General features: G+C 36.8%; 1 pseudogene; it reads left to right on the top strand.

The window, feature by feature from the left end:
* Nucleotides 1-7,191: 7,191 nt before the first annotated feature.
* On the top strand, nucleotides 7,192-16,850 carry LOC149839313 (DNA polymerase zeta catalytic subunit-like; annotated as a pseudogene).
* The last annotated feature ends 2,801 nt before the right edge of the window (nucleotides 16,851-19,651 follow it).

Below are 19,651 nucleotides of genomic sequence, written 5' to 3'. Positions count from 1 at the left end.
CTCGTGCCTGAATGGGTTGTGTACCCAAAACCTTTCTATACAAGGTCTGTTATTACACTCAAACTGACCGGGTCCAAGCACTTTGGACCCAACACACAAACAATCATACTCCGAATATAATTCATACTGATTATGAGATCGAAATTTAATTAACTTCTTTATAATGACAACTTTTCTAACTCTAAAAAGTTAAAAAATAATAATAGAACGAAATTGTATTAAAACAGACTGGCTCATTTACACTCAACCTAATTTATATTTGAAATGATTAACCCATAAAAGTCTATGATCATAATAATGTCTAGGCCTTACTTGACCATGAACCAAATGAAGACCCGATTATTTTGGGACGGTCCTGTGTTTTAACCCATATGTGTCCACAATTTTCAGTCATACCAAGACCAAAGTCAAATTAGATATGATTGGGGTCTATTTTTTAGACTCAGTTAAAAATGGGTCTACTTAAAACCCAAACCGTTTGAACACTAACCAATTTACGCCCAAACCCATTAACCCACATAGGCCTTAAATTTTAGCTATACCAAAATCTGAATCCAAACTTGAATCAGGTTTAGTTTTACTTTTTAGACATGATTAAAAAACGGATCTGTCAACCAAACACTCTCTCTCTCTCTAACATCTACATGGGATCCCATATTTGTGACTCTCTCTCTCTCTCTCTCTCTCTCTCTCTCTCTCTCTCTCTCTCTCTATATATATATATATATATATATATATATATAACAGTTCCATATAAATATGAAGATAAACTCTTAATTGGTGACTTCTTAGTGTGTGACATTGTGAGGTGTTCATTTCCAAGATTGGGTATTAAATTAACCCTAACAATATTTTACACGAGAAAATAAATAATTACAAAGCATTTGCACAACTTTACTTGATGAAACTAAACTTTTATTTATGATTCTAATACAAACCCAAACTATACTTTTGGGGATACATACAAGAGTATTTAGTATATAAAGTTACCAAAACTCAATGGCTCAAAATCTTTGATTATTTTCTTTCAATGCCTTTGTGCAGGGTTATTGCAACTATTGTCATCCAAGCAAGTTATTATTTATCATCAATTCATTAGAGTGTTAGGTTTATTTTTGAAACAGTTATTTAAATAGTATTATTTTTATAAACAATTTATTATATAATTTAGAAAATAGATTATTATACAAACCTCTTCTGAAACTTTTAAAGAAAATATCTTAAAAATTTATTCAAGGGATTTACTTTTTGAGAGTTCTCTTTCAATAAACCCATGTACAATTAACCTTTGAAATCTTGAAATAGGGTAAAATTCTTAATGCAGTTTCAAAATATCGTTGATTTAGACAATATTTTAAAACAATAAATATCGGTGTAAACAATACTTTTAAATTTTATTGTCTAAAACCATGTCCAAATTACTACCCACCAAAGATTCTAGGGTGAGACAAAATGCCCTATTTACTACTGATGGGCCAAAAGGAGAGGCAAGTTCGACCTTTGTAGCTCAAAATCTACTATTAAAAAATTTCAAATCCAAATCCTAAACTCTTAGTAAAACAATGTAACATTCAGTTTAGGTCAAGAGAGCTTATAAGTACTTATGCAGTCGACAATAAAAAAATAGCATAAAATAAAATTAAACAATGAATAATCTAATAGATTTAGATATTACCTTTTTAAGACTTAGGGTTTGTTTAGTCTTTAAGGCTAACTTGCAAGTTTTCCCTTACATGACTCCTTCCTGGTGCATGTATAGTGATCTAAGACTTGCCTCCCTATCGTCTGACAACACCTCCATGTAGATGTGATGGTGTAGGAAATGAATTTGGTAGCACCTATGCGTAGGGGTCCAAGATTGTAGCTATAGAGGGATAAAGTGAGGATGGGGTTCGGGAGTTCCTTCTATATCGGGTTAGCATTTAGGTCTGAATAATTTATATGGGTCAGGTCATAGGTATAGCCCCATATTTATAGGTTTTAATAATGGGTTAGGAGTTTTTAGATTGTGGATCCTGGTCCTAATCATTCATATTTGGTTGTTGCACAACAGCTAGTTCCTGATTAGTTGGATTGACTTCAAGGTACACTTTGGTTGGTTGATGATGCCATGGTTGATTCCTATTGGCTGGTGTCACCTTGCTTAGTTAGATCTAACTAGGTTCAATGAAGGTAGGGTGAGGCTTATTCTATAGGTTGAGGTTTCATGAATCTAGACAACAGATGGGCCTTTTTAAAGGGGCATTGACAATGAATCTATGCATGAAACCTGCATAAAAAGTTGGGTTAAGAATAAGGCTAAGTCTTGGGGCCTATTATAATATTTGAGATATCAGACAACAAAAGTTTTTGTCATCCAAAAAAAGCTTTTAATGTTTGAACAAAAAGTGGGCATGGTGAATGACAAAAGTTCTTGTTGAACATGGCAGATGGAAATCACTTTTGTTGTACAGGGATATGAGTCAACAGACATGATGTGATTCTTAGGTAAAAGAGGTTCACATGGTATATGTGTGAAAGTCTGGACGTCCACAAATGTATAGCACAAACCTGTTGAGATCAATTCATAAAACATGTAAGAACATTCACAACATACATTTGTGAAAGTCATACTTGCGAATATCATGACTTTACGTGAGTTTTTAGTTAACGGAGGTTCGTATGGTATTTGCATGAAGATCTAGACATCTGTAAATGTATGATGTGAATATGCTGAGTTTGAAGTTTTAAATTCTAAAAGATTTGCACCAGAATTGCAAATATCAAAAGATACCTACATTTCAATTGCAAAACTCTTATGTTGGGATTCAAGTTGGCCGCATTCACATTTTTTTTTTTGCACATTTTATCAGGTATGTAAAATTTTCATGTGAATCACCTTGTTATTGAGATGTTGCGACACTCACGAACATCAATAAGTTTGCTTGTGAGAATGATAAAAATGTCAATAGGGGTGGGCAACACGCTAGATGGCCCGTTGGGCCAAGCTGACCCGACCTACCATGGGACAAGTTTGGGCCATGATTTTTAAGATTGGGCTCATTAGGTATCGGGTTTCTCGAATTATATATAAACCCGTTGTGGTCCACAACCTGATTATTTTTGCATAGTCTAATATTTTTTTTGTCATTTGTCCTCAACCTACATTCCTTCTAGCAACTATTTGCAACAACTATTTATAGGAGGCACTGAACCATCAGCGTTGTATTTTTTTCCAGTAAGCACAATGTTTCCTTTTGTTCAACAGTTGAATCAAACACTGATCCATTTTATAGGAGGCATTGAACCATCAACGCTGTATTTTTTTTAGTAAGCACAATGTTCTCTTTTGTTTAACAGTTGAATCAAACACTGTTCAATTTTGCTTAATGGTTTAATCAAATATTGTTTTCTTTTTTTTAAATGAAATGCTTTTCAATATTTTCGGTAAGCACAATGTTTCTTTTTTTTATGCTTTTTAAAATGCAAGTAGTTTGTTTGTTTTTTGCAATGCTTGTTTAATATTTTCTATCTTGTTATTGTAGGAAAATTTGAATTTGTTTATTAATATAATATAGCTAATAAGAAGAAAACAATGAAGATGTTCACACCTACATCATCTTTTATTGTTGTAGTACAACAACAAAAGCCAATGAAAAACTATGAACTAAGTCATCATGATAATTTGGTAGCACGACTTAGTGTGCATAAGTGGGTAGAGAGCTGGGGTTTACATCTAAAGCAAAAAATATAAGTGTTTGATGTTTTTCAAAAAAACATACATTTGATAATTACATACAGTTGTGCTCAAACAAAGAGTTGGAATAAAAACCTGAATTGTCGTGCAATGAACAACTAAAAATTTCAAAGTGGTATGTATCTAAGGCAAAATGTATAAAAAAAAATGAGTAGTTTGTATACATAATATTATCTCTCGTCTCGAAAGCATCTAAGGAGGGAGGGTGACACATTGGCTGGCACTAAGGTTGTTGCTAACCTCAATACCCAGATAACTAAAGTTGGAGATTTGGCCATCTGCAATGGCAGCAGTGAGAGGGTGCAAGAGGTACCTAACCAAGGGGTTGAGGTTAATGTGGACCCTCTAAAAGAAGTAGATGTAAGTGAGGGTCATGTAGTTGAATTGGATGCGAATACCGTTCTGAAGTCTGATGTTGCTCTCCATGCAAAGGAAAAAGTGCAAGCTTTGATGAAGAGATCATGACAAAAAATAAGATCTGATGCTCATGGACAGATATTGCTACTATCTATGAATGCAATTAAAATTGAAATTGAAAATACTACTATAAATATATATAATCAATAATTGATTGTTTTAATATTGCTACTATGCATGAATGTAATTAATTAATTTTTAATGTATGTGTCAAACATATAAAAATTTATTGAAATTGACTGATTTCATTGATTAAATTTATATATATATATATACATATATATATATATATATACATATATATTGCTACTATCCATGAATGCACTTGAAATTGCTACTATACATATATACATTAAATAATTGAAATTCATTGAAATTGACTGATTTTAGTAAAATTAATTTAGATTACAGGATTCTTAGCTAGTTGATTCAAGAGAGCCAACTTCCAGCATGCACCGATTCTACTCAAACCAAGCATACCAATGATTTTTAAAATTAATGAATAAAGCGAATGAATTGTTGGATCAAATGCATTTTTGCAAATTCTTGGAAATCATATCATGAAACATCAGTCACCTCATCTTAAAAGCCATCATGCAATTTTAGAATCCGACAACCAACACATTTCAGTTTGAAGATGTTGAGATGACCATCACATTAGAGGATATGATATGAATCATCAGACTAAAGTGTCATAGGGAGACAATTAGTAGACAACGGCAGGGAGATTTCAAGTACTTGTGTGATATTTATTTGCAAACAATTGATAATGCGTTTAAAAATGATAATATCAAGTTTTTATGGCTGAAGAGCTATTATGACCCTCAGTAAAGCGAGGATGAAGAAGACAAAACTACCATGTATAAGGTGGAAAGGGCGATAATAAGGTGAATATGACAGTTAGAACACTATTGTTATACTTCTTTGCTTCATGCTTATTCATCGACACTGGTGAGAAGTCAGTTCATATATCGTATATCGAACTGCTAGAAGACTTGGATCATGAAGGCGCCAAAGACATCGACTTGTCATCTATGGCATGTGCCAGCAATAACGATGTTGTAACCACCCATCAGGTTGCATGTTCTTTAACAACAAAGAGAGTCTTTCAAGAAAAGAAAAAAAGTTAAGGAGAAGCACAAAAAGACCGTAAGTGGATCGAAGAAAGAGTTGACCCTTGCACTTGAACAAATTTGAATGCTGAAGAATATGACACATACTCAAGAGGATATGATACGTACTCAATTTGTTTTTATAGAAAACGCAAACAAGGTCACCAAGGAGCTATGATTGTGGCAATCACAACATCTTTAACTGCAAATATTCATTTATTTTGTTGTATGTATTCGAATATCAATATTATAACTCGTTGATTTGTATATAATATCATTTAAATATTTCTATGAACATTTTTTTATATAAAGTCATTTGATTGTCATTGATTTGTATGTAATGTCATTTGAATGTTTTTATCAATGATTTTTTATGTAAAATCTTTTGAATGTCATTGATTTGTATATAATGTCATTGACTGAATGTTTCTACGAATGAATTTTATATAAAGTCATTTGAGTGTCATTAAAAGATATGAATATTTCAAATAAAAGTACTACTGAATGATTTATATATAATGTCATTGCTTATATGTTTAGATGTTTTCAAATCATTTGAATGTTTATATATTTATATGTTTTCAATCATGTTTAAATTGCATACATTATATGTTTTTACATATGACTCATGATTTTACATAAATATATTAATTTTTTTTTTACTATTTCGCAAAAATCTTATTGTTTTACATAACCACTAAAACAATTAAAATTGTAAATACCCAATTCATTTGCGAAACAGAAGGATTTTCGCGAACCAATAGGATTGTCACAAATGTATTTATATGAAATCATGAATTATATGCTAAAATGTATGATATATGCAATTTGAGTGGTTACAGTTTAAGTAGAGTTTCATAAAAATATTTATGCGAAATATTGATGTATATGCAAAAGCATAGGATATTTGCGATTTTTATGGTTTCAGTTTCAACAAAAGATTACAAATAAATTTATGTGAGTTCGTGAGTCACCATAAAAAAATGCGATTCTTGATTTAAGTGAGAGTTAGACTTACGGGCAATACAGCTGAGAAGGATAAAAAAAACCTAATGATGTCGGATATTTGTGAGTTTGGACATCGAAAAAATAATAAAAATTATAGGGTTTTTAAATAATCGAGTCAAAGTATCCATACAATACAGTTATTTTTTGAAAAAAAAAACAGATTTAACTTTCACCTTCCAAATCAGAATTTGTTTAACCAATATCGTCAATTAGTGAGATTTGGTATTTGTCACATCCAAACCGTTCACATCCCAAGGCGTATGGTGCACCTGACCTGGTATAGTGATAAAATTATGAAACGGCAAGCATGGATAGCGAAAAACTCACGAGAAATAAAAAGTTTTTGAAAACCTCACATTTTGTTGGCAAAATATAAGCAATAATAAAAAAATTATTTTTAAATATATTTGTTATGAAAAAATACCAATAAAAATTATAAAGAATAAAAGCACTCAAATTTCCACGATAAATAGCCGTTGAAAACACAGATATCGTATTTAAAACATGATATTTATGTCTTTATTAAACACCGTGATATTTTGAAAATATCGCGAGAAATTACTGTTAAAAAAGTTCAGATAAATTATTGCGATATTTTCACTAATTTTCATAAATATCGCTATATTTGTCACACTGCACTTGTCACGCTCCGCTCCCAGCATGCACCACGCCAAGACGAAGCCGACTCGCCTAGTCGTGTACCGTCTCAAAGAAGTCCGAGCCTAGCGTAACGATTCGAGACGGAAGAACAACGGACGCTTTCCTTGGAAGCTAACTTCTCATCTCTCACCCCCTTCCATCACTTCGACTATAAATACCCCAAAAGGGAGGCAAAGATTCCAAGTACGAAGCAGAGTGGGGGGCACCGGGGCCGTCTTCTTGCTTCATGGTAAATACGTGCCCTAGTTTCGTCGGAAAATGGCGTCACAGGAAAGTGAGTCGAAGGTTTTCAGCGTTCGGATCGTCTCTCACGATAACTACATGGCTCCTCCGATACAGACAACCAGTCATTCAAAGGGTTCAACGCCTTGATTTTGCAACTCGGATCTTGTCCTTGAAATATTGTGACTTGGCATTCGGTTTATTTGTGTTTTATTTGATACGACATTCGGTTTATTTGTATTTTATTTGAAAAGATGAGTTCTCCTGACAGATATTTGATGCGAGGCAGCTTGCTCTGAAACTGATAGCAAATGTAACATATGGTTACGCAGCAGCTGGCTTGAGTGGTCGGATGCCATGTGCAGAGCTTATAGATAGCATTGTACAATGTGGCCACTGAACGCTTGAGAAGGCAATCTCTTTTATAAACTCACAGGATAAGTGGAATGCTAGACTAATTTATGGCGATACAGACAGGTTATTACTAATAAATTGCTCTGTTTGTACTAATTTTGAGAACTGGACTTGGTTGTGAAGTGCTTTTTTTTGTTGTTGTGAAGCATGTTTGCCCTCCTTAAGGGTCGGACACTGGAAGAATCATTCACAATTGGGCAAGAGATGGCAGCAGCAATAACTGCAAGGAATCCCTACCCTGTAACACTGAAAATGGAGAAGGTTTATCACTCATGTTTTCTTCTCACTAAGAAACGCTATGTTGGTTATAGCTATGAAAGTCTAGGACCAACAAAACCTATATTTGATGCCAAAGGAATTGAGACATTCCGGCGGGATACATGCCCAGCTGTTGCAAAGATGTTAGAGCTGTCACTGCGATTTTTTTTCGAATCACAGGACATATCTAGTGTAAGAGTTTTTTAACATTCCTGTTTATATGCTGTATACATGTTTTCTCCTGGAAGTGCAACGTGTAGAATGGCTGGAGATGGATTTACAACTATTTGTTGCTTATATATAGATAGACATACACACACACAGATGTGTGGTTAATGAGCTTAGCGTTCTCTCTCTGTTTTTCTTTTTCTTTTTTCATTTTTAAGATTCACAGGCTTTTGGTATTTGAGTGGTGTTCATGCATCATGATGTATTTGCGTCAGTTCTGTTGCTTCTTTTGGTGGATTTAAGTGGAAAAACTTCTTCCAAAGTTTTTGTATACTACTTTTTGCTTCTATCAGTAGTCTAACTGTTGATGTCATCACAGAAGAGCTTGAGGATTTCAAATCCGTTTTCCAGATCAAATTGAACTCTATGTGATTTGAATTCTTGGATAATCAGGTAGAAAACAACAAGAAACATCTCATTTGAAAACTTAGATAAAAATTTTTCTCATTGTCTTCATGTTGTTAAACTTGGTTGCGTCGGGGCATGAAGCATGGCCTCGAGGTGAGGTGCAGGCACCATGCCTCAAATCTTTCCATCCAGCACAGAATGTACTGAGGTGTACATCTCACAGTTCAAGCGTGTGCCTCTTCGGGAGGTGAATGCCTCTGCATCTTAGGTCTGTGGGGTGTCAAAACTATAAGATATCCTGAGGGGTCTGTTCAGCCTACACAGGAAACAGAGAAAAGGGAGAGAGGGGGATGCAGAATGGCTGGGGTGGCAAACTTAAAACTCAACCTCCAAGCCCTAATCTCTTTACATAAAAAAGCTTTTACAACGGGGACTAAAATATCACACCATAACATCCATATTACATAAATGCCATTAATGAGAAAGACGTCAGCTGCATAGTTAAAAGGATTGACGTGTGTATGGATCTGGATCCAGATCTAGATCCATGCACATGCTCTATTTTAACACCCTCCCTCAAGTTGTACATGATTTTGGAGCATGTACAACTTGCTCTTCAGTTGCCAAAATTGACGTGTTGTTAACCCTTTGGTAAACAAGTCTGCCACTTGATCTTCTGTTCGAACATGATGTAGTTCTATCTCTTTCATCTCGACTTTCTGCCGTATAAAATGTTGATCAATCTCAATATGTTTCGTTCTGCTATGCTGAATAGGATTACACACAATGTTTATTGATCTTTGATTGTCGCATAGAAGAAATGATCGAATAGTTGTCTCCCCAAGATCACTCAATAAATATTTAATTCATGTAACTTCTATCGTGCTTGCAACCATCGACCTCTATTCAACCTCTGTACTCGATCATGCCTCTGCCTTTTGTTTTCTACTGCTCCAAGACACTAAATTGTGTCCAATATATACACAATATCTAGAGACAGATCGTCTCTCATCTGGATCCCCTGCCAAATTTGTGTTTGTATAAGTGATGAGTTCATGTCCTTTATGTAGGTTATCGTTCTTGCGATAAACAAGTCTGTCTCCTATAGTTTCTTTTAAATAGCGTAGAATGTGCTTCATAGCTTCCACATGACCTTCCGTTGGAGCATGCATAAACTGGGTTACCTGATTGACAACATAAACTATATCAGGTCTGGTAAAGGTCAAATACTGCAACATCCCTACAAAGCTTCTATACGTTGTAGGGTTGACACAAAGGTGACAATCTTCAGAACTCAACCTTTGATGTAATACACTCGGAGTGTTGACTGGTTTACAACTCGTCATCCCGGCTCTTTCCAGAAGATCAAGAGTGTATTTCTGTTGCATGAGTGTCAATGTGTCTTTTTGTCTGCCAACCTCCACACCAAGAAAGTACTTCAACTCCTCTAAATCTTTCATCTTGAAAGTTTTCATCAAAAACCGCTTCACGTCTTGCACATGATTATCTGAACTCCCAGTGATAACAATGTCATCAACATATATAAGAAGAAATGTAACGATGTCTGTCTTCTGGTAAGTAAAGAGCGAGTGGTCCAGAGAGCATCATCTAAAACCATACCCTTGAATTTGCATATTGAAACTTTCAAACCAAGAACAAGACGCCTGTTTCAACCCATACAGAGATTTCCTTAGCTTGCACACCCGGGCAGTAGGATCCTTCTCGGCATACCCAGGAGGTTGCTCTATATATACTTCCTCCTTTAAATTTCCATGCAAGAATGCATTTTTAACATCCATCTGGCTAAGCTTCCATTCTCGGTCGACTGCTAAGGATATGATTACACGAATTGTGCCCATTTGACTACCAGACTAAGAGTTTCATCGTAATCTTCACCATATTGTTGTGTGAATCCCCGAGCAACAAGCCACACCTTATATCTGTCAATACTTCGTTCGGGCTTATATTTTGTTTTATAAACCCATTTTGAGTCAACTACATTCTTTCCTTCTGGCCGATGTACTATTTTCCAAGTCTGGCACTCATGAAGAACTTCAATTTCTTCATTCATAGCCTCAATCCAATGACAGGATTGAAGAGCTTGATTAAAACAAGTGGGTGACAGAAACAACTGAAAATCATGAGAAAATGTCTCATAACTCACCCATCGCTGAATAGGATGCCTGATGCGTGACAACATTTGATCCGAAGCATTAGAGATGATTTCCACATCCTTCGGTCTTGTATTTATGTCCCTTCTAGTGTATATCTGTCTAAAGAAGCATGTAACTGGAGGTGGCTCAACTGAAGTTGGCTCAACATACATCTCTTAGTCATCCAACTCCCTACTCAAATCGAAGGAAGGATAAGTCGCCTAACATGTCTCTTTTGTATTAGCAAAAAGATTTGTGCTCATCCATGGATCATATACCTCTACTTCTCAAGATAGCAACTCTTCAAAGTCATTGATGTAAAAATTTTGCTTATCAAAAACAACATTCCTGGAGGTCCTAATACGTTTTGTAGTAGGGTCATAGCATCGATAGCCTTTGTATTCATCCGCATACCCAACAAATCTGCACTTAGCGATCTTGTCCTGAAACTTATTTTGCAAAGATGAATCAATATGCACATAACATGCACAACCAAAAACACGCAGCTCATCATAAGAGGGATGTTGCCCAAATAAAATATAATAAGGGGATTTTCGATCCAGAAGGACCATAGGAAGACGATTTATGACATGAACAGATGTGTGAAAAACTTCTGTCCAGAGACTAATGGACACATTGCTGTCATGTAACATGCTCATCACACTTTCAACAATATGTCTGTGTTTCCTCTCCGCAACCCCATTTTGTTGAGGGGTATGGGGGCAAGAAACCTGTCGACTTATTCCTTTATCCCGAAGAAAGGCAATAAACTCGTTTGATGAATACTTACCTCCACCATCACACTGTAAATGCACAATATCACAGGAAAATTTTGTTTTGACCATCGAATGAAATTCTCGAAATATTTGAAAAACTTCATGTTTATGTTTCAATAAATATATCCAAGTATAATGGAAATAAGAATCAATAAAGATAACATAGTAACGACTGCTAGAGAGAGAAGGAATAGGTGCGGGTCCCCAAACATCGGAACAAACAATTTCAAATGGCTTTGAAGCTCTTTTATTAATAATATGAAAATGAACAACATGACTTTTGCAGAGTTCACAAGATGGACATTTTTTATTCTCTAAAGAGGAACATAAACTAGACTCTGGAAGAAGACCATCAGATACAAGACTTTCAACAAAACCCCGACTACAATGTCCCAAGTGACTGTGCCAGATATCTGGCTTATTACAATAAGATGAATTAAAAACTTCAAATGGAGTGAAAGACAAAGACTTTGAAGACGAAGACACTAAAGAATGCTTGGACGACTTCAACTGGAGAACTGGAATTGAGGGAATCTCCTTGAAGACGAACATGTTTCCTCGTCGCTCCCTCTTAGCAAACGTCTCCTTCGTTCGTAGATCCTTAACATAAACAGAAGAGGGAGTAAATTCGACTGAAGAATTCATATCGTCAACAAGTTTAGCTACAGAGACATTGTTTTTTTTAATATTAGGAGCAAGAAGGACATTGGACACGTGAAGTGAGGACTTTAACATAGGAATATGCGCACTGCCAGTATGACTAATGGAGTGATAAGTTTCATCTCCCGTAACTATACTACCTTTTTCAAGATAAGGCAATAAGTGAGATAACTTACCCACATTACTCGTGACATGTGTGGTAGCACCGAAATCAACATACCATTCTCCTTGTTCATTTTGCTTGATCGTCATATGTGACAATGCTGATAACAAAAGTTGTTGCACATATGTAGATGGCGCTTTCGTGTCTACAGTAGTATTTGACTTATTCTCAATTTTGTTTATTTTTCCTCTGTTCTGCAGATTAAACCAACAATCAGCTTTCACATGTCCTCTTTTGTTGCATAAGAAACAAGTGGGCACTCTCCTTTGATTCTCTGCATTAAAAACACCTGAAATATTAGGTGTAGGCAAGATACCACGTCTTCCTTGCCCAAAACGTCCTCGGCCTCTGCCTCTTTGATGCCCTCCATTCCCTCGTCCAAAACCTACAGAAGTGTCCATGGCCAAAACTGAATGAGAACGAGCTGATTCATTTCCTTCTGCCCTTTGTTTCATAATCATCTCATGCTGGAGAAGTTTCGCTTAAAGGTCGTCAAAGTTGGCCAAGTGGGGAAGACATGACAAAGCTGTGGTAAACATGTCAAAATCAGGGCCCAATCCATTAAGGAGTTGTACTTTATCTTTATCTGAAATAACACTTTCAATAACAACCAATTGGTCAGTAATACTCTTCAAGCGGCCTATGTATTCCATAACTGTCATGGAGCCTTTCTTCAAACTTTGAAACTCATTTTTTAAGTACATAACTCAGGCTTATGATATCTGAGAGTATGTCTGAGACAACTTACTCCATAGATCTGCCACAGTGCAATCATCCGAAAGAGTAGCCAACACTTCTTAAGAGGGTGTTGACGTAATATAAGCAACCAAAGACTGATCCCGCTTCCTCCAAGCTGTATACTCTGCATTCTTAACAGATTTAGTAATTGTGTCACCCTTCTCATCCTTGGTTTCCTGCAAAATAAGCCATGGTGGTACATGAACAAAACCATCCAGATGTTCATCGAGATCCTGACTCCATATAAACGGAAGTATTTGTCTCTTCCATGTCAAAAAATTAGAATGAGTAAGCTTTTCTGTAATGAGCTGATTCAAGAAATTTGCAGAGGGACCGGATGACGAGGAGTAATCCATATCAATGGAACAACGAATAAGCAAACAAGACGAATGAAAAGAAACAAACTGATTTGAGATCACTTAATCAATCAGCCGAGCTTCAATAAAACATGTACTTGTGCAACCAATACCTTGAAAGGAAATTCTTCTTCCTTTTTTTTTTTGAGTTTCAGAATTGAGAGTATAAACTGTTACAATCTGCCCATAGACGTTGCACAGAAAACACTAATTGTACTACTGATTGAAAAAGCGAAAGGACAACAATATAGTTTTGTGGAAAAATTGATATGAACGTGAATGCTAGACTACGATAACAGTATAAAAAAAAACTGATATGAACGTCCAACAATAAAAAAAAAACTTCAACAATATGGGAAGCAAAAGGTTCACAACTTAGATTTCGGCCAGAATTTATTTGACTTAGAAAAAAGAATCGGATAGCACCAAGCTAACAAATTCAGAATGGAGGTAAAGATTTATTGCAGAAAGAAAAACCCACAAAAAGAAAGAAAAAAAAATCAGAGGAAGAAGCTGCAATCAAAGAAAAAGAATCAGAGGCTGCAGTCGTTGAGGGATGATGTTGATGCAGTCGTTGATGGAGAAGATGAAGATGCAGTCGTTGATGGTGAAGAAGAAGTTACAGTCGTTAATGGTGAAGAAGAAGAGGCAGATGATGTTGATAATGAAGAATACTATGAAGAGGAAGAATAAACGAGTATTCACGACAGAAATTTAAGAAAAAGAAATCAAAGAGGAAACAAGAAAAAGGAAGAAGAAGAATAAACAAAGATGAATTAAAACCTGCTTCTTCAGATCTCGTTGAACATGCTTCTGGTAGGGTTCCGCAATCGAAGCTTTGATACCATATAAGATGTCGTGAGGGGTCTATTCAGCCTGCACAAGAAACAGAGAAAAGGGAGAGAGGGAGATGCACAATGGCTGGGGCGGCAAACGTAAAACTCAGCCTCCAAGCCCTAATCTCTTTACATTAAAAAGTTTTTACAATGGAGACTAAAATATCACACCATAACATTCATATTACATAAATGCCATTAATGAGAAAGACGTCAGCTGCATAGTTAAAAGGATTGACGTGAGTATGGATCTGGATCTGGATCCAGATCTAGATCCATGCACATGCTCTATTTTAGCAAAAACCCTATTCAACAAGGCTTGAAAAAAAAAAACGAAATAATAAAAGCAAATGAGGGAAGGGGTGTCAATGGATTAATCCTTTGGAGCTGTCGTGTTGACATAGTTGGTGGAGGCCGGGCATTCGTAGTAGCAAGGCAGTGGAGAAGATGAAGTTGGGGAAGGCGGAGATGAGGATTCCTCCATTATGTTTGCTAGCAAATACTGGCATTGGTGGCGGACATGAGGTTGTCAAAATGCCAACAAGAAAAAACTGTTGATGTAGAAAGAGATGCTTAACGTAATGAAGTCATTGAATCCTGTCATGGATCTGGAGTCTTCTTGGGTAACCCCTTACAAAATACAAGTTTGTTTACCCCCCTACCCTCTTAAATCTATGTCCAAATGCAAAATACCTTATTGCTTTCACATATTTACAGGATTCAGGCACTTTTGGATTTTTACTATGCATGCAAGAGCCCATAGAGCCTAAATTTTAATGATACAGTACATGATATATGCTCTATGGTTTGGGGATGACTGGTCTTTTAACTCCATTTCTTCGTCTGCATACTGCACAAGGGATCTTGTGATGACACATTCTTGTGTGCTGGCTGATTTAACTGGGTTTAATGTTTTCATCCATGTGCCTTACACAGTTTGCTCATTATGACTAGGATGTTCAGAATTAGCCAGTCATGTACTGTATATGTTATGCTCTTACTGATATGCTTAGGGCATTATTCCTAATGACTACTTGTCTAGAGTTCTCCTCAATTTTGTAGCTGTTCATAGACGTCCAAGTTTAAGAATAGAGTGGTCCAATTGAAGTCGTTCATGCCACCGCCCTTTTTTTATTTTGTGTGTGTTTATTCTAGTAATGCTTGTGATCTTTTGGACTTCAAAGTTAATTAGCAAAATTGATGTTCTACTAAGTTCAGGTCTTTGGTGTTTGCAACTTCATAGGTTAAGGAATATCTGCAGCGGCAGTGGACGAGGATTTTATGTGGTAAGGTGTCACTTCAGGACTTCATATTTTCCAAAGAGGTTCGCTTGGGCACTTACAGTTCCAGGGCTTCTTCACTCCCACCGGCAGCAATTGTTGCCATGAAAGCAATGAGAGCTGATCCTAGGGCAGAACCACGCTACGGTGAGCAGATGCCATACATTGTGGTCCATGGGGAACCTGGAGCTCGGCTGATTGGCTTGGTTGTTGATCCATTGGATGTTTTGGATATTAATTCCCCATATACACTGAACGATTTGTACTATATTAATAAGCAGATTATCCCTGCCTTGCAAAGAGTATTTGGATTTCTTGGCGTGGACTTCAACCTGTGGTTCTCGGAAATGCCACGTCCAGTCTGGCCGACCTTGGCCAAGCGCTATGCAGTACATGGAGTTGGTTGTAAGCAAATGATCTACAAGAAGGTGAGTAGAACTAGAATAGATAATTACTATACATCAAGACACTGTACCATATGTGGAGAGAGCATCCAAGCAAGAACCTTTGTATGTGACAATTGTTCCAAAAAGGGGCCCATAGTTGCCATATGCATGGCTGGAAGAACTGTGAAGATGGAACGCGATATCCAACACTTAGCTGCTGTAAGTTTTTCATCTCTGATTCTGCTGATATTTGATGCACAAACCTGCTACCATTTGATGCACAAACTTTTATGGGTAGTCTTTTTTATGCTATGTACTTTTAAGAGTTGGAACCTATAGTTTAAGAAACTCATGAAGGGTTGTGTTCAACTAGCCATCTTCAATTTATAGGTTCTCTGTGACACATTGAGTGACATTGTCTTGGGATGAAGAGTCATGAGTTCAATTGACCTTCCCTTGCTGGTAGTGCCAGAATTGGCTCCAGATTTGTGTATCAAAACCTATCTATGCAGTAACATGACCAGAGGGCGGTATACTTGCCTGATTTCAAGTCATAGTTGGGCAAATCACCTGAACCATGCTGATCAAATTTTTTCGGGCCCTGCCAAAGTCCAGTGTTCGTTCATGATGCTAAAACTTTGGTTTGCTTGGAAATCATAAACTACAAAGATTCATTCAGTCAATATTGAATTTCAGCTACTTTGTCTCCCTGGGTGATGGTTATAGCTTAGTGCCTCTCATCTGTCCTTGCATAAGATTGTTCGGCACTGAAGTTGGTCATTCATCCTGCTTAAGGAATTCTTGTACTGTTTCAAAAGCCCTGTTTCTATGGGTTGTGTGAATTACATAGGGCATATGAGTGTGTTGAATTACAGTATTCTGTTTCTAGCTAATATTTCTGATTGCTTATTTTTTCGATGCAGATATGCAGGCACTGTGGTGGTGGTGGTGACTGGATCACAGAAAGTGGGGTGAAATGACGTCGCTTGCATGTCCTGTATTTTATGAATGGCGAAAGGTTCAGAAAGAGTTACAGACTCTTTCTATAGTCGCATCACAGACTGGGTTTTACCCAAAATGCATGGCAGAGTGGTTCTAGTTAGTCTTTAGCGAGGGCGATGATCTTTCTGCATTACGCATAGGATGAAGTCATTTTGGTCACCTTGAAGCCACAGTTGAAGCAAACTGCTGGGATTTACTGTTGTATTTCTGCTGTCACGTCCTCAGTTTTTTTTAACCATGGCTGGTGGCATCTACACCAGCTGTTTGTAGAATAAGCCCTCTTGGTACCAGAAAATGTCCACTGATCACTTTTGGTACATGAATCACAGTTTAGTGAGGCAATCGGCTGTTGGTGCTGTGTCTAGAGTGGTCCTTTGTATAGTTATAATTTGCATGTGTGTAGTTTGCTTCTCAAGTTCTGTAAATAATAAGTTAATAATGATTATCATGCTAAAAAACGGTGACAATCTGAAGAGATCTTTTTTGCAAGTTTGAGTGCTCTGGGGTTTACTCCGTGATGTTTCTGTATCATTGTTGGAATATTTGAACATATCAAACAGAATTTCTTAGAGGCCACCGAACTTTTTCATCCAAGCTGGAAATCCGATTTTCCTCTAAGTCCACTCGTTTTTAATTGGATAGCTGTTGTAGGAACTGAGAGAGAGAGAGAGAGAGAGAGAGAGAGAACTCAGAAATAACACTAATTCATTGGGCTAAGTTCAAAATATCATCAGTACTTGTGAATGAATATGCGCCATTTCCCTGATTGGAAATTTCATCTGATACTAGTCTCTTAAATTCTGTGCAATTAGATGAAGCTTATTCTGCGTTCATGCTTGGTAATCTCATCTTGGGCTTTTCTTTTTCTTTCTTTTTTAGTACAGAGATAAACTGAACTTGGGCTCACAATTTTCAGTCATTGCGTCACTCCAATTTTTGGGCTTATGACGCAGAAGTTGAAGCAGTTTTGAGGGTGCATTTGGTCACCCCAAGTGTGAATTCTTGCAGGGCAGAACCTAAGACAACTGCACGCAGTGAACAGTTTACTGCATTGCTACAAATCTCATCATCAACTAAAGTCATGAAGTTTTTCAAGACGATATGTATCATGAAACTGCAACACCACCGAGGTGGTATCCCATGTGGTAAGCGGGGTCCTGTGTCAAGCTGAAGGCCCAGGATCGAATCCCTCAGCCACATGGGGCGGCTGTTGTTCTGGTAGGGGTTCCCCTAAACCCAGCTTGACTTAAAAAAAAAAAGTACACACTGCAACATCTTGTACGGATGAAAGAGAATTGTTTATGACAGCACATGGTCATCATATAAAATATTGTGAATGAGGCAAAGCACTTCATCGAAGCTTGCTTGGTTAGTAGGAGTGGAAATAAGTCCTAATGCCTGGAATTTGGTGGCTCAAAATTATTGCAATCCAGCATCCTATTGCCGGGTTCCCTGATGTATATGGAATTGATGAACCGACACTAAGCTTATTGCCTCACAAGTAGCATTTAGGATATGTTTGGAAGCGTTGAATCGGAGGTTGTGTTGTGATTTTCGCCATGCTCTAGAGACTCTCTTTCTGTTTGGGAGCAGAAGCATTTCTGAAACAACGTGTTGGGACTGGTGTTTGACAGATCCACACCACATTTCAACACCTTTCACGAGAGGATATTTTTGGCAACTCCATCTCTCAACATCACACGTTGGCAAAACGGTATTTTGGCAACACAGAAACCGTGTTTCCATCCCATTGCAAGGCTTCCAAACATAGCTTTAATGGTGAAAATCATTCCACTCTTGAGATTCCATAAAATATCCAATACATTGTTTTGTTTTGTTTTTCATAGACATTCGTGTGAGCATATTCATTATCTCTTAGCATGCATACACAACAATTGTAAAACCACCCGACCGGTGTGTGTGTAGGATAAACTCACCCCCCACCCGTCGATCGTGAGGGGTGAGGTTTATCCTCACCCATCATAAAGGCCCTATAAAGAGCCTTCACGGTGAGCCCTCCATGTAACGCCCCAAAAATGCCAACTTAAAAAATTGTAGGTTTTTAGGCAATTTTTTTTTTTAAGATTGCACAAAGCGAAAAATCGAAAAGAAAAAATAGTTGAAAATCTTTGAGCGGGTTATAGATGGAGTTTGACACTTTACCAGACAAGCTTTCCATTACAAAATTGAGACAATTAGATTTACAATCTTTTACAAAAATTCTCACAACTTGGAATACTTCTCAAAATGACAATCCAGAATCACAAGAGCCTTTTAGAAGCATGGGTCAAGTCCTCAAAATGCATAAGCCCCCACCGCACCGCCTGTCAAGCATCACCTGTACCCCAAACGGTACCCAACCCTACACATTAGCAAATGGGGAGGAGGTCCAACGTCAAGGAGGAAGATATAGTTGGTGGGGGCTGATGCATTTTAAGGATTGGACCCATGCTTCTAAAAGGCTCTTGTGATTCTAGATGGTCATTTTAGAGAGTATTCCAAGTTGTGAGATTTTTTATAAAAGATTGTAAATCTAATTGTCTCAATTTTGTAATGGAAATCTCATCTTGTAAAGTGTCAAACTCCATCTGTAACCCGCTCAAAGATTTTCAACTATTTTCCCTTTTCGATTTTCCGCTTTGTGCAATCTTAAAAAAAAGGTTTTGCCTAAAAAACCATTATTTTTTAAGTTGACATTTTTGGGGCGTTACAACTTTTGGTATCAAAGCAGTGTTTTTGAAGTATAGTCCAATCTAACACGACTTCGTCCTTTGCTGGATTGAACCATACTTCTAAAACACTGCTCTGATACCAAAAGTTGTAACATCCCAAAATGCCAACTTAAAAAATTATGGGTTTTTAGGCAAAACTTTTTTTTTAAAGAATCTTTCTAAATTC

The sequence above is a fragment of the Nuphar pumila genome, chromosome 4 (assembly GCF_984573655.1).
Source record: "Nuphar pumila chromosome 4, dmNupPumi1.hap1.1, whole genome shotgun sequence".
Classification (NCBI taxonomy): domain Eukaryota; kingdom Viridiplantae; phylum Streptophyta; class Magnoliopsida; order Nymphaeales; family Nymphaeaceae; genus Nuphar; species Nuphar pumila.
The sequence above is the reverse complement of the archived record's forward strand: the minus strand, read 5'-3'. Positions and strand labels throughout refer to the sequence as shown.